Source organism: Anolis sagrei, chromosome 1 (genome assembly GCF_037176765.1).
Source record: "Anolis sagrei isolate rAnoSag1 chromosome 1, rAnoSag1.mat, whole genome shotgun sequence".
In the NCBI taxonomy this organism is placed as follows: domain Eukaryota; kingdom Metazoa; phylum Chordata; class Lepidosauria; order Squamata; family Dactyloidae; genus Anolis; species Anolis sagrei.
The window spans coordinates 82110272-82123267 of NC_090021.1; the positions used below are offsets into that span (position 1 = coordinate 82110272).

Below are 12996 nucleotides of genomic sequence, written 5' to 3' on the forward strand. Positions count from 1 at the left end.
GTATTTCAAAAGGGCTGCACAACCTTTGTGTTCTGATTCTGCTAAAACATGAGGGTCCTTGCATATCTCCTTTGTTATCTCACCCAAAGCTCATACAGAAGGTAGCAGCCAACTAAAAGTTTGCTTCTCTAGAAAGTTCAAATATTCACAGTAAATCTAGAAACTATAGGTTCCCTGAGATTATGTTTGGCCAAAGGAAAAATAACAACTATCTCTTTACTTTATTCGGAATAATCATTTATTGACATATGACTTACATGTATTCTCGAAGGCTTTCATGGCCGGAATCACTGGGTTGTTGTAGGTTTTTCCGGGCTATATGGCCATGTTCTGGAGGCAATTTTTCTCCTGACGTTTTGCCTGCATCTATGGCAAGCATCCTCAGAGGTAGTGAGGTCCTCACTACCTCTGAGGATGCTTGCCATAGATGCAGGCAAAAAGTCAGGAGAAAAATTGCCTCCAGAACATGGCCATATAGCCCGGAAAAACCTACAACAACCCATATGACTTACACTTTCAATCAATAACTCACTCAGAATTTCTGTTAAGTTACAGCACACAATAAGCATAAACAATTGTCTGTTTTCAATTCCATCACATGCAGAGTTGAGCCCCTGCTGAGTAGCGGATACCTACCTCAAAGCCATATTTACACACTTTGGACATTGGTGGGTTGATGCTCACTCCATTTTCACTCACTTTTTGTAAACCAGCCAGTAGTTTTAATAAAAGCTATTAAGGAGTAATTCCAGTAACTGCATGAAGCCAGAATTTGAAAGAAGATGGTGGTGAAAATAGAAGGGTCATAGATCTAGATCAACTCGCTGTTTTATAGGATCTTCCTGTAGTTCCTTTGTGAAACAAGGTGACATATATATGCTTAAAAATCAAGTAAGCATAAATCAAAAGAGTGCACTCAAAGTCATAAATGGGTATTATAGTTTGGCTTCTGTATCCACAGGTTCTGGGCACATGGATTCAACCAACCACAGCTCACAAATATTTTTTAAAATCCCAAAAGCTGACTGATTTTCCAGGTATTGTTCACTGCACAGATGTGTAGGCAATAGGCATACCCTGCTGTAGCTTTCTGTCATTTCACAGATTCTCAGGATCTATCCAATACTCATTTATTTGCCATTTTATATACAAAATGTTATTTTGTGAAGCCAGTGTATGCAATGGGAATGGAATATCCATGGATTTTGGTATCCACAGGGGTCTTGAAACCAAAGCCAATGCATATTGAGGGCCTACTGTATTCTGAAGGCTCCTCAACAAGATACATTTTAAGGTCAGCTCATACTCCATATTTTTCAGACTTACCTCCTGTGCATTAATTACTTCATAGAGTTAGAATGCTAGCAATTGCATTGTTCCACAGCGACCACTTTTTATAATATTGAATTGGTCACAAAAAAAAACCTCTCTTGAGTTACAACTCTTTGGAACATTTTTCTTAGGCTACTGGATTTATTGGGTTACATTATTAACCTTGCCAGAATCTCTTCAGGGTTTTAATTAAAACACAGATGGTCCCCAACTTACCACAGAAAGGTCATTTTGCCTTTTGAGAATGCTTTGTGGTTGCACTAATCTTTTGTTGCCATTCATGGAAATTAAGCAGCTAACTCATAAACAAGAATGCTTTCAATTACCCATTACGTTCATTCTCTGGAAGTGTTAATATCACTTTGAGGCAGAAAAGAACATTAAGGCCCAGCAGTGATAAGTTTATCCTGGCTTATTCTTCCAGTAAAGCTCTTTAACGCACGTGTTCCATTTCTTCTCATTCATTCTCATGTGTACGTGTGTCAGTCTTAAATCTCTCAAATCCGCCAGCTGATCACATGGATTTCGAAACAATGGAAATCTTACACCTGCTGGAGTTGGAGCTATGAAAGGCCAACTCATGTTGCTGTTGATTGAATGGGAGTATTTGTTCCCCATGAAAACTGGAAGAAAAGAGAAAAGGGACAAATTAATTCTGACACAAAATCTTTCTTCTTGAAGAGTTAGTTTTATTGTATGACTTGGCAAAACCCACCTTGAGTATTCATTGCTTAAGGGCCTCATCACATTGACCAAATCGGGCATCCTAGGATGCCTCTAACCTGCTTCAGGGACGGAGCCCCATGCTTGCCATCACACAATCTTGTGTGACTTCTGGCAGAGGCCCCACCCCCAACTGGGGTGGAAGTGTCCTGGGACACTTCGCTCCAAACACAGGACCCTTTCCACAGGACCCTTTCCACTTCTCCCCGGTTTAAGCATCAGCACACTGGAGCAAGGCGCAGGGCAACACAGGGCTCCCCCATGTGATAAGGTCATTTGAAAACCCCATGAAATTCATAAGTCAATAGATACCTTGAAGGCACCACACACACACACACACACACATATATATAATAAGCTCCAAATGGCAGGATGTTTCAGTTAATCCTATGCCATACTATTTTTACACTGCTCTTCCCACTGCCCCTTTTTTCTGCAGTGTACTTCAATGCTGCTAAGTTCAGACTTCAAAAGCAGGATGAAAAGAAGAGGAGAGGCAAACTCTTCCCCTTCCCATTCAGCGCAGGCAAAAAACAACTTGTTGCAGCCTTTCCTAGCTTGCTTATTCTTTCTCATTAATTTCCCATCTTCACCACACCCCAATATACACTCCGATATCATGTGTCTGGGTTTTAATCTGTACAATGTTGGAGAATTTGCCACAGAAAAGGAGACATGGCCCTATAGAGAACTCCAAGGAGGATCCCAAGCAGACTAGATTTAACCCCAAGGCTTTAGGTTTCTGATCCCTAGTTCAAAGGCTGCTGCTGCAGGAAAATATGACCTCCTATTTTCTGTAAATAATGTGTCACCACAAAGACTTACACCAATGTTCCTGAGTTTGCATTCATTGCTGAGCATTCATTGTCATCATAATGCCATGTTTTGATCTGAAAAATACTAACACAAGAGGAACTTAGCATCTATGATACCACGATCTCATGGTACCAATACTATCAAATTAAGGAGAGCTACGAGAAAGACAAAAAAATAGGCTTCGAGGAAGAAAAATCCTTCTGGATCAAACTAATAAATTCCGAAGGGAAACACATAAGAAAAATCTATCAGCAACTGCTCCTGTGGGAAACTGAAAGAGAACAGGTGAAGGAGAATATGACAAGATGGGCAAGAGACATCGGCCGTCCAATCAATCTATCGGAATGGGAAGAAATCTGGTCAAAAAAATTAAAACTCGTATACTCAACAGAATTTAGGGAAAACTTGTATAAGGTATTTTTCAGATGGTACCTTACCCCAGACCAGCTATCGAAATTTAATAAAGGTAAAACAGATGGGAGATGTTGGAAGTGTAGAAGAGCAGTTGGGGATTTCAAACACATGTGGTGGGGATGCAAGATGGCTAAAACCTACTGGCTCCAAATACATAAAGAAGTCGGAAAAATCCTCTGTAAGACATTCCACCCAAAAATAGAATATTATCTGTTGGGATAGATTTTGATTTAGACATAAATGAGAGTAAGATTTTATTTTACCTTTCTACAGCCACCAGGATCAAGTGGGCCCAATATTGGAAATCCAGAGAAGTTCCAACTATAGAACAGTGGACACTAAAGATCTATGACATCATGAACATGGATCTACTGACGCAAAGAATAACAGTAAGCAACACCAAGACCAAGACTACGGACTGGAGCAGTTTCCTAAACTACCTCGAAAAGAGAATAAGGGAACTATGAGCGCTGGAAGCGTTAATCAGAAGATCAAAAATCAGAACAAAGTATAAATAATACAAATATATGTATATACAAGGCGAAACCTTGGAAAGAAGACAAGACTGACAGCTCTGGTACTCCAGGAAGCACCTTTTCTAAAGACCCTTTTTCACTCCCCACCCTTCTCCACCTCCTTTTCCCAACCCTTCAGAATGAGTCAGGTCAAGAAAGTGTTATGCATGCTAGGAAGTGAATGGCTACCCCCTTTCCCAACCCACCATCCTCCCCCCCCTTCCCCCCTTCACCCTTTCCTCTTTTTTATTAGATGCAGTACTCTATTTTAATGTACATTGAAAAATTAATAAACATATTTATGAAAAATACTAACCGTTTGTTAGAATAATGCCATTGTTTAATTATTCTGTTTTTAATTTGTGATGAACGATAATCTTATGTAGTTTTTTTATAAGTCCCATTAAACCTAATGCGATTGATTCCCTAGATTTTTATTTGACAGCACAAGGAATTCTCTCTCCACCCTTTCATGCCAAATAGCAATTAGGGTGGGGTGGGGTGACATTTATCAGAACTTCAGCACAAAGCCCAAGGATTAAAATCCCTTCCATTCACACTGTCCCTGATCACTATGGCTACTATTTACAGTTTTTAGGAGATTCTTACAGCTCAGAGTGATGTGTTCACCACACTTGTCTTTTGGTCCTTGGTCCTTAGTTGGCACTGTTTCCATCCTTGAAGCCAAGGTGAAGGTCACATGCCACTCCTGAAAAGGCAAAAACAAACCAGTGACATGATTCTGTTGTTGTGACTATAGCAGAAGCAGTTTTGGGATTTCTGTACTTGATTATCCTGCAAGGGTAAGTTAAGGACATAGCATCTGCTTTCCTTGTGAACATTGGCTAGAGCTGATTTTTATTAATGTATTTTGAAAGCTTATAGACTAAAAACTCCTATGATCCTCTTCACATGAGAGCATTTGCCCTCCCCCTTTACAGATGTTCCTTTGTAAGCCTTTGCATCATATCCCTTTGGCTGTTCTGTTTCACATAATGCCTTAATTGAAATATGTGATTTTGTAACCTCTTGGTGAGATCACTGTGTCTTTCTTCAAACTTGGTTTATAAAACAAAGGAAGTCTGAAAGGCATGAGTAGGATGGGTTCTTTCACACAGAGAGACACACTCACATGTCACCGTCACTTGCATGGATTACAGAAAGGATTTTCAAAATACCTCGACACTGACTTCACTGCAGAAGGTGTGTCAGTGTAACAGAATATCATTTTGGAGTCCTGTTATAGAATATTGGTCAAATTCTTGTTTCCGATGTAGCATTACTGCAAGATTTTGTTTTTCAGTGCTCTTTCCCATATTGCTTTGTTATTCACATATATTTGTTCCTTTGTCCCCCCAGAGCTTCCAGATAGTTTCAGAAGGTATGGCAAAATTAATAAAGGGAGTTAGTGACAAGAATAGCAGGATCCCAAGTGATATCAAAAGGATTCTGAAAAGTCAATCTGCTAGAAATCAGAAGATACAAGACAAAAAAAGATCGATTTTTTAAATTATGAAGATGACAGCAACAACAGAGCAGGAAGTGTTAGATAGGGCTTTTTGTTTCCCATTTCTTAATTTTTCTACCTTCTTTGCTTCAATATAATAACAATAATAATAATAATAATAATAATAATAACAATAACAACAACAACAACAATAACAACAATAATAAAACTTTATTTATACCCCGCCACCATCTCCACAAGGGACTCGGAGCAGCTTATATGAGGCCAAGCCCAAAACACATCAAAACAGAAAAACCAGTCATGTTTACATTAGCTTACCACCAGATGAACACCATTTTAATTGAGTTTTAACTGTTGTTTTATATGCCTATTTGTTTTATTTAGTTGCATTTTATATTGTGTTTTATTTTATTCTCTGTTTTAAGGCACTTTGTGCCTTGTGTAAGCTGCCCCAAGTCCCTTTGGGGAGATGGTAGCGGGATATGAGAATAAAGTTGTTGTTGTTGTTGTTGTTATTGTTATTTGAAACACAAAAAGATTAGTACACGGTAAACAAGGTCACCCTGATGGCTGTTGTATTGGATCACACATTGGACACTTCCCAAGTGTCTAAGACTGTGTGAGGTATCAGCGAATAATGTGTGCAGATCCCAGTAGGGTGGCCTTATGCAGCTCACAGATGGTAATTTTCTCAGTGCCAGTTTTGTTTAAATTGTGGTCCTAGTGGTGATCGGCACTGCACCCAGTGTGCCGATCACCACTGGAACCACCTATACTGCAGTTCAATCTTTAAATTCTTGTGTCGTGTCAGCTTCTCCAGTTGTTTTTCTTCAATCCTGCTGTCGCCTGGGATTGCAACATCGATTATTCATACTTGGTTATTTTATTATTATAACACAATTGTGAGGTTTCATGTTCCAAAACTCTGTCAGTCTGAATTTGGAAGTCCCTGAGTAGTTTGACATGTTCATTTTCTGTAACCTTTTCATGCTTGTGAACCCACCAGTTCTTTGTCACAGGCAGATGGTATTTGTGACACAAGTTCCAATGAATCATCTGAGCAATGGTATCATGCCTCTGCCTGTAGTCTGTCTGCACAATCTTCTTGCAGCAGCTGAGGATGTGATCTATTGTTTCATCTGCTTCCTTGCAGAGTCTACACTTGGGATCTGTCATCAACTTTTTAATTAATTAATTATGATTATTTGAAACACAACAAGATGAGTCCACGGCAGACACGATCACTCTGATGGCTGTTGTATTTGTATTATTATTATTATTCTGTATATGGTTTAAGATGAAAGTTTAACAGCTGACTTGTCATATTCTATAATGTAATACATCTCTTACCTGCATTACAAAGAAGTAGAATATAATGCAAGCAACGTGCCTAGTCATTAGCATGTCAATGTTTTCTCCTATGCAGACTGTATATCTTTGCATATACATGACTGTACCTAATAAGTAGCCCAAAAATTACTAAAGAGACTGCTCATTTTCCCTTTGAATACTGAGATTCCAAGACTTAAGAATACCTAAGTCAAGTATTGATATTAGTTCTGCCTTTCTGGATTTCATTAGCATTATGACTTGGATGCACTGCAGGTAGTGGTGGTGACTCTGATGAGTGCTATTTACTATTGTGGTTTGCAGCACAGTCTGTCATTTGGATCATGCCTGTTTAAAAGAGTTAAAACCTCTTGTTCCTACACATATTAGTCCTGATAGAAATCATTATTTATTTATTTATTTATTTACTTTGCTTATATACTGCTGTTCTCAGCCCGAAGGCGACTCACAGCGGTTCACAACAATAAAAGACAGCAGAAATTCAATGTACAGTATAAAAACAGTTAACAGCCTAATCCATTACGCAGTTAATAACAATAAACAATTAATGATTACTACAGTAGCCATTCACTATCGTCTCATCGTCAAAACATGATCCAGATTCGTCATCCATTGATCCATTCCAGTGTTCATTAACAAATCATTGCACTAATTATTCGAATGCCTGCTCAAACAGCCAGGTCTTCACTTTTTTGCGGAATACCATTAGAGATGGTGCTAGTCTAATGTCGGTAGGAAGGGCGTTCCACAGCCAAGGAGCCACCACCGAGAAGGCCCTATCTCTCGTCCCCACCAGACGTGCTTGAGAAGCAGGCGGGATCGAGAGCAGGGCCTCCCCGGAAGATCTCAAAGCCCTGGTGGGTTCATAGGCAGAGATGCGGTCGGATAGGTAGCTTGGGCCGGAACCATTTAGGGCTTTAAAGGCCAACGCCAGCACTTTGAATTGAGCCTGGTAGCAAATCGGTAGCCAGTGGAGTTGGCACAACAGGGGGGTTGTATGCTCCCTGCACTCCGCTCCTGTTAAAATCATGGCTGCCGAGCGTTGGACTAGTTGGAGCTTCCGAGCCGTCTTCAAAGGCAACCCCACGTAGAGAGCGTTGCAGTAGTCTAAACGGGATGTAACCAGAGCGTGGACTACCGTGGCCAAGTCAGACTTCCCAAGGTACAGGCGCAGCTGGCGCACAAGCTTTAGCTGTGCAAATGCTCCCCTGTGAAAATGCTCCCCTGGTCATCCTCACCTAAGATTGATTCTTAAATTTTAAAATGTAGTTACAAATCTGATAGAGCCACATTTGTGTTTTTTACTTTTGTGGACTTGATTATTCAAGGATTTGATCTCCCTAGTTCCTCCAGTATGACTCTATGGTAAATTCCCTAGGTCTTCCAGTATGATTCTATGGTTATTTTCCAGTGGAGGTCAACTACAGAGTTGTGTCACAAGGCCTAGAAATTCCTAGAAAAATATTCTCTCTAGTTAAAAACAAAGGCATTGTTTTTATTCACAGTTTTTCACTACCCCAATGAAAGTGAAGGCATATTTAACATAATGTATAGCTCTGATCTTAGAGCATTGTAAAGCTAGGCAAATTTAATGAGGTCTGAGCTCTTTTTCTGACGTTCATTGTTTTAATTTAAAAACTGCAGTACTTCCCCAAAACACGAGACTATCCCAGATCATGTAACAAATCTTTAATGAGGCTCATGGAGTATTCTGATGCCATCAAAATGTTCTGCCCTTACTCCATAACATTCTTCCAAAGAAACAATGTGTCTCCCTTTAAAAAAAGCTCCATCTGACTCACTTTCTCCCATGCTGTGGTGGGTGTTGTTTTGTTTCCTCAGGCCAAGCCTCAAGACAGGCCTCAGGAAGAACAGACAGTAGGACACAGTTAGGATGGAAGAAATCCAAATATCTAAGCCCAGCATTCTAGATTTTTAAATTAAGTGCTGCATCATTAAGTAAGTCTTACCCGCTCTTGGCTTATAAATAGACATTTGTGCTTATCACATTCACTCACTGGGAAAGAATGTAAATCAGCCTAAGAATGAAACACCCAGGAAGTCTGCCTGAATTATGTTAGCAACTTCATGGTGGAAAGGCACGCACACGTATATTTCTTCCCCTGTAATCCCCACCCCCCAACTGCCCTTGAGGAATGACGTGATGGTTTATATGCAAAAAGGTTCAAAGGAAGGTTATGTCACTGGAAAATATGCACTGAAATAAGATTCCCCCACACTATCTTTAAAGGAATTTTGGTATGGTGTGTGTATCTTTAGTAAGTAAATTCATTTAAAAACCTGAAGAGCACCATGAGAAAAATTCAATACACAAATCTTTAAAATGCAGTGAATCTGCCCGTACCAAGATCTACTTGTCCAAAGTAGTTTCTCAACTCTTTATACACTTTGATTAACACTAATCTTGCCATCCTTTTCCTGTAAGAGGCAATGTAATGCCTCCTAACACTCTGCTACCACAATTAACCGGTAGAGCTTTTCTGTCACTGTCACTGGAAAAGGTTGTACCTATTGAAATTTTACATATCAAAATCACACAGAGCCATGGCTGGGAGAGGGGATGAGAGCAATGATGGCTACTCACTTGGGCTTGAATGCATTTGATATTATAAACCAGTTGGAAATACACATTGGATCATTTTTGTTTGTCTGGGAATGGGGTTTAGTGGTCTGGATAGATCTATTAAAATCAAACTAAAATCTGGAGTAAATTTATAACCCTGTTAACATTGAAGTCAGCACTGCCACTGATAAAAAAAATAAGTTTCATGCACCCAGCATAATTTGTGACCTCATTTAATGTTAGTGCCACACAACCACCCGTGGAAGAGATGTCCATTTTCTCCCAATGGCATGAATCGATTGAAAACTAAAGCTCTTTCCTTCTACTTTGTTGCATCATGGTTTGCCCCAAAATGGCATGGAGCATATTTTGCACCAATTTCTTAAATTGTTTTGGGATACAAATCACATCACATTCATTTTGACTTTAAAAAAAACTGTTAACATTTGAGAACATTGTTTGCAGTTGTGCAGGGACAATGCCATAGAACACCTAGATCTACTTCTGTAAAATTTCTGTTGCAATGTATCTCTAGGTGATTAAAACATCCCATTCTAGAGCAAGATGGCTAAAATGTTATTTCACCTTTTGTCTACAGGTCCTTCCACACAGCCATTGTTGTTGTTGTTGTTTAGTAATTCAGTCACTTCCAACTTTTTGTGACCCCATTGAACAGCCTATGCTAGAGCTCCCTATTGGGCATGACGATCCCCAGCTCCTTCAAAGTCAAGAGAGTCACTTCAAGGATACCATCCATCCATCTTGCCATTGGTCCCACATCCATATAACCCAGAATATCAAAGCAGATAATCTACAATATCTTCTTTTAAGTGGATTATGTGAGTTCAATGTGGATTTTATACAGCTGTGTGGAAGGAACCTTAGCCAGCTGCTCTGCAAAGGCAGGGAAATCAGTGACTGAGAACCTACATCTTGCTTGCGTAGTAGAACCGAAATGCCCATAGTTACACAGTAATTACACTACATAACTCTTATGGTGAGTACCAACACCATGCAACTGGTTATATATCTGCCAACATGTGAACTTATTATCTCCTTGTGCGATGAGGTATGCACAATGGATCTTTTGCAACCACAGTGAATAAAATGCTATATTGAAAGCAGTAACAATTATGTACTATCCACAAATATACAACAGCATGGCTAGAATAGCTGAGATTCTAGTCAGTCCCACTCAGAGAAGATCCATAGAATCTATTGTTGAATCATAAGTAACACATAGGTAAATGTAACTGATTCAATGGTTCTGTTCCAGTTGAAACAAACAATGGGATTAAATCTATGTGAAATCTTCTAAAAATCTTACTATACATACAACCATGGATTAAATCTGTCAACTGCGAAATGTCCAAAAAGTATGACCATATGTAAGGGAACTTATACAGGTGTATGATACTCACTGGATTCCAGCCCATAACAGCTTAGGAAAACAACTTTAGTATACAAACAAAGTGCAAAATACCAGTGGTAGTCACTGTGGGCAGAGAGGCTAAACATCTGTAAAAGCATAGTTGATCAGATCACATTGGAGTAGCTCCATCTATCTGAAACTCTTTCCAGCCCCCACCTCTCATATCTAAGAGAGTCCATGTGCATACTTCTTTTCTAGCAGGTACCCTAGAGGAGCCTTCTAATCAAGGTGAAAGAAGAAAGCGCAAAAGCCGGGTTGCAGCTAAACATAAAAAAAACAAACAAGATTATAGCAACAAGAATGATTGACAACTGTAAAATAGAGGGAGAAAATATGGAGGCTGTGACAGACTTTGTATTTCTAGGTGCAAAGATTACTGCAAAGGAAGAGGGGCCAACCAAGGGCAAGATGGATGGATGGCATCCTTGAAGTGACTGGACTGACCTTGAAGGAGCTGGGGGTGGTGATGGCCGACAGGGAGCTCTGGCGTGGGCTGGTCCATGAGGTCACGAAGAGTCAGAGACGACTGAATGAATGAAAGGCACCCTAGAGAAGTGGTAAAATGAGGGAGTGGAATCTCTGTGACAGGGATATTTTTCCTACTAGAGGAATTTAACTATAGATGTGGTTCCTGAGGCAAGGATACAACATTCTCATGTGACAACCAGATTGTCCTGCATCAAAGGTTCAGAGCTACACCCCAAATGGACACACACCCTTTTGTGCATAGAAACTCCCCACTTTGATATCGTCTTCCAATTCTTGCCAATACCAGGTTCCAATTTCCCTCTTCACTTCAGATTTTAAACCGTTTCAGACTAAATGTCAGCAAATTCTGGTGTCCCCCCCCCACTCCAGCACCTGGACAGAGTATAGGCCAAAAAAGGAAGGGGAAACATGCCAAGAGGAAAAGGGAGTGTTCTTAAGTTGCCTTCTTATTTCATTCCTTTTCCCTAGGATAAGAAAATAGATGCTGGTGGAAAAAAGGTTGAGTAAAATAATACTGTCTAGGAATACTACTTACCCCTGCATTATTTCACCATAACCTCAGCAGTTCTTGAAGATCAGTAAGTCAAATGCAGATGTTAAAAACACATAAAGTCTCCCAATTGTAGGCTGGAGACAGATACACTATTGAGAGAGCTTTTTTTTTTCACCCCAGCTGTTTCTTCATGCCTCAGGCATGAGCTTGGCTTGCAAGTTTCATGACAGACTTGTGAGCAAGCTAGTCTCTTGTTCATTCACTCTCATTTTGCCATACTCTTTTTTAAAAATATAAATGCCACATGAACATTTATTGGTCATCATAGGTTTTCATGGCCAGAATCACTGGTATGTAATGAAATTTGAAAAATTGCTGTGAGTTTTCTGGACTGTATGTTCCCGAAGCATTCTTTCCTGACGTTTCACCCACATCTATGGCAGGCATCCTCAGAGGTTGTAAGGTCTGTTGGAAATTAGGCAAGTGATGCTTATATATCTGTGAAATGTCCAGGATGGGAGAAAGAACTCTCATCTGTTTGAGGAAAGTGTAAATGGTGCAAACCTTGATTAGTGGGCCCTGATTGAAAAAAATTGAAAAAAAATCAGTTTCAGGTTTCAAAGTGCTAATTCTTTTTTAATTGTATGGTACTTACTTTGAAAGTACTTGTTATACTCCAGAAACTTGGTTTTTGTGGCTGCCACTAAGTATGGTGAATTGGTTGAGACTCTATCAGAGTATATTGAAAAACTATAGCAAAATGGGTTGCAGGATGTCATGCAAAAACATTTTTTTGCAATTTAATAAACTTTTTCCATATTTTTATGATAGAACCAATTAGGAAATGACATTTATAACCCAGGGACAAAAATCATGTTACATAGTTTTACCAAAGTACAATCATTTTCCTGTGCTATGTGTGTTGTTTCAATCCTGCATTCCCCTTAATGACTGAGCATCAGTCCTCACTACCTCTGAGGATGCTTGCCATAGATGCAGGCGAAACGTCAGGAGAGAATGCCTCTAGACCATGGCCATATAACCCGAAAAAACCTACAACAACCCAGTCCAAAGACAGGTTGCAAAATTTGATACATTGGCTGGTGTGTGGATGGCCAAAAAATTAATTTCTTAAATAAATTTCCTTGAACTATGTATAAATTAGTACCCCATGTCACAAGCAATTTACAAGTCGCTTTGTTCAGAGTGCAGCTTTAGGGGCAACCATCATTCCACATTATATACATGCAATAAAGTCAGTTGGCTTCAAAAGAAATCACAAACTTAGAGCTAGTCACAGGATATGCTTTCCATCTTGTATAAACATTACTACTTTATGTGCCAACATTTTGTCAGGTAATGCCCCTTAATCAAACAGGG

The 12996-nt window shown here is 39.6% G+C and overlaps 1 long non-coding RNA gene across 1 annotated transcript; it reads right to left on the minus strand.

Annotated features, from left to right (window-relative positions):
- Positions 1-439: 439 nt before the first annotated feature.
- Positions 440-8557, minus strand: LOC132762061 (uncharacterized). The gene is made up of 3 exons (XR_009630074.2): positions 8421-8557; positions 4410-4509; positions 440-1955 (listed from the first exon to the last, which is right to left on the minus strand). It is a non-coding gene; the product is annotated as an uncharacterized lncRNA (long non-coding RNA).
- Between the last annotated feature and the right edge of the window lie 4439 nt (positions 8558-12996).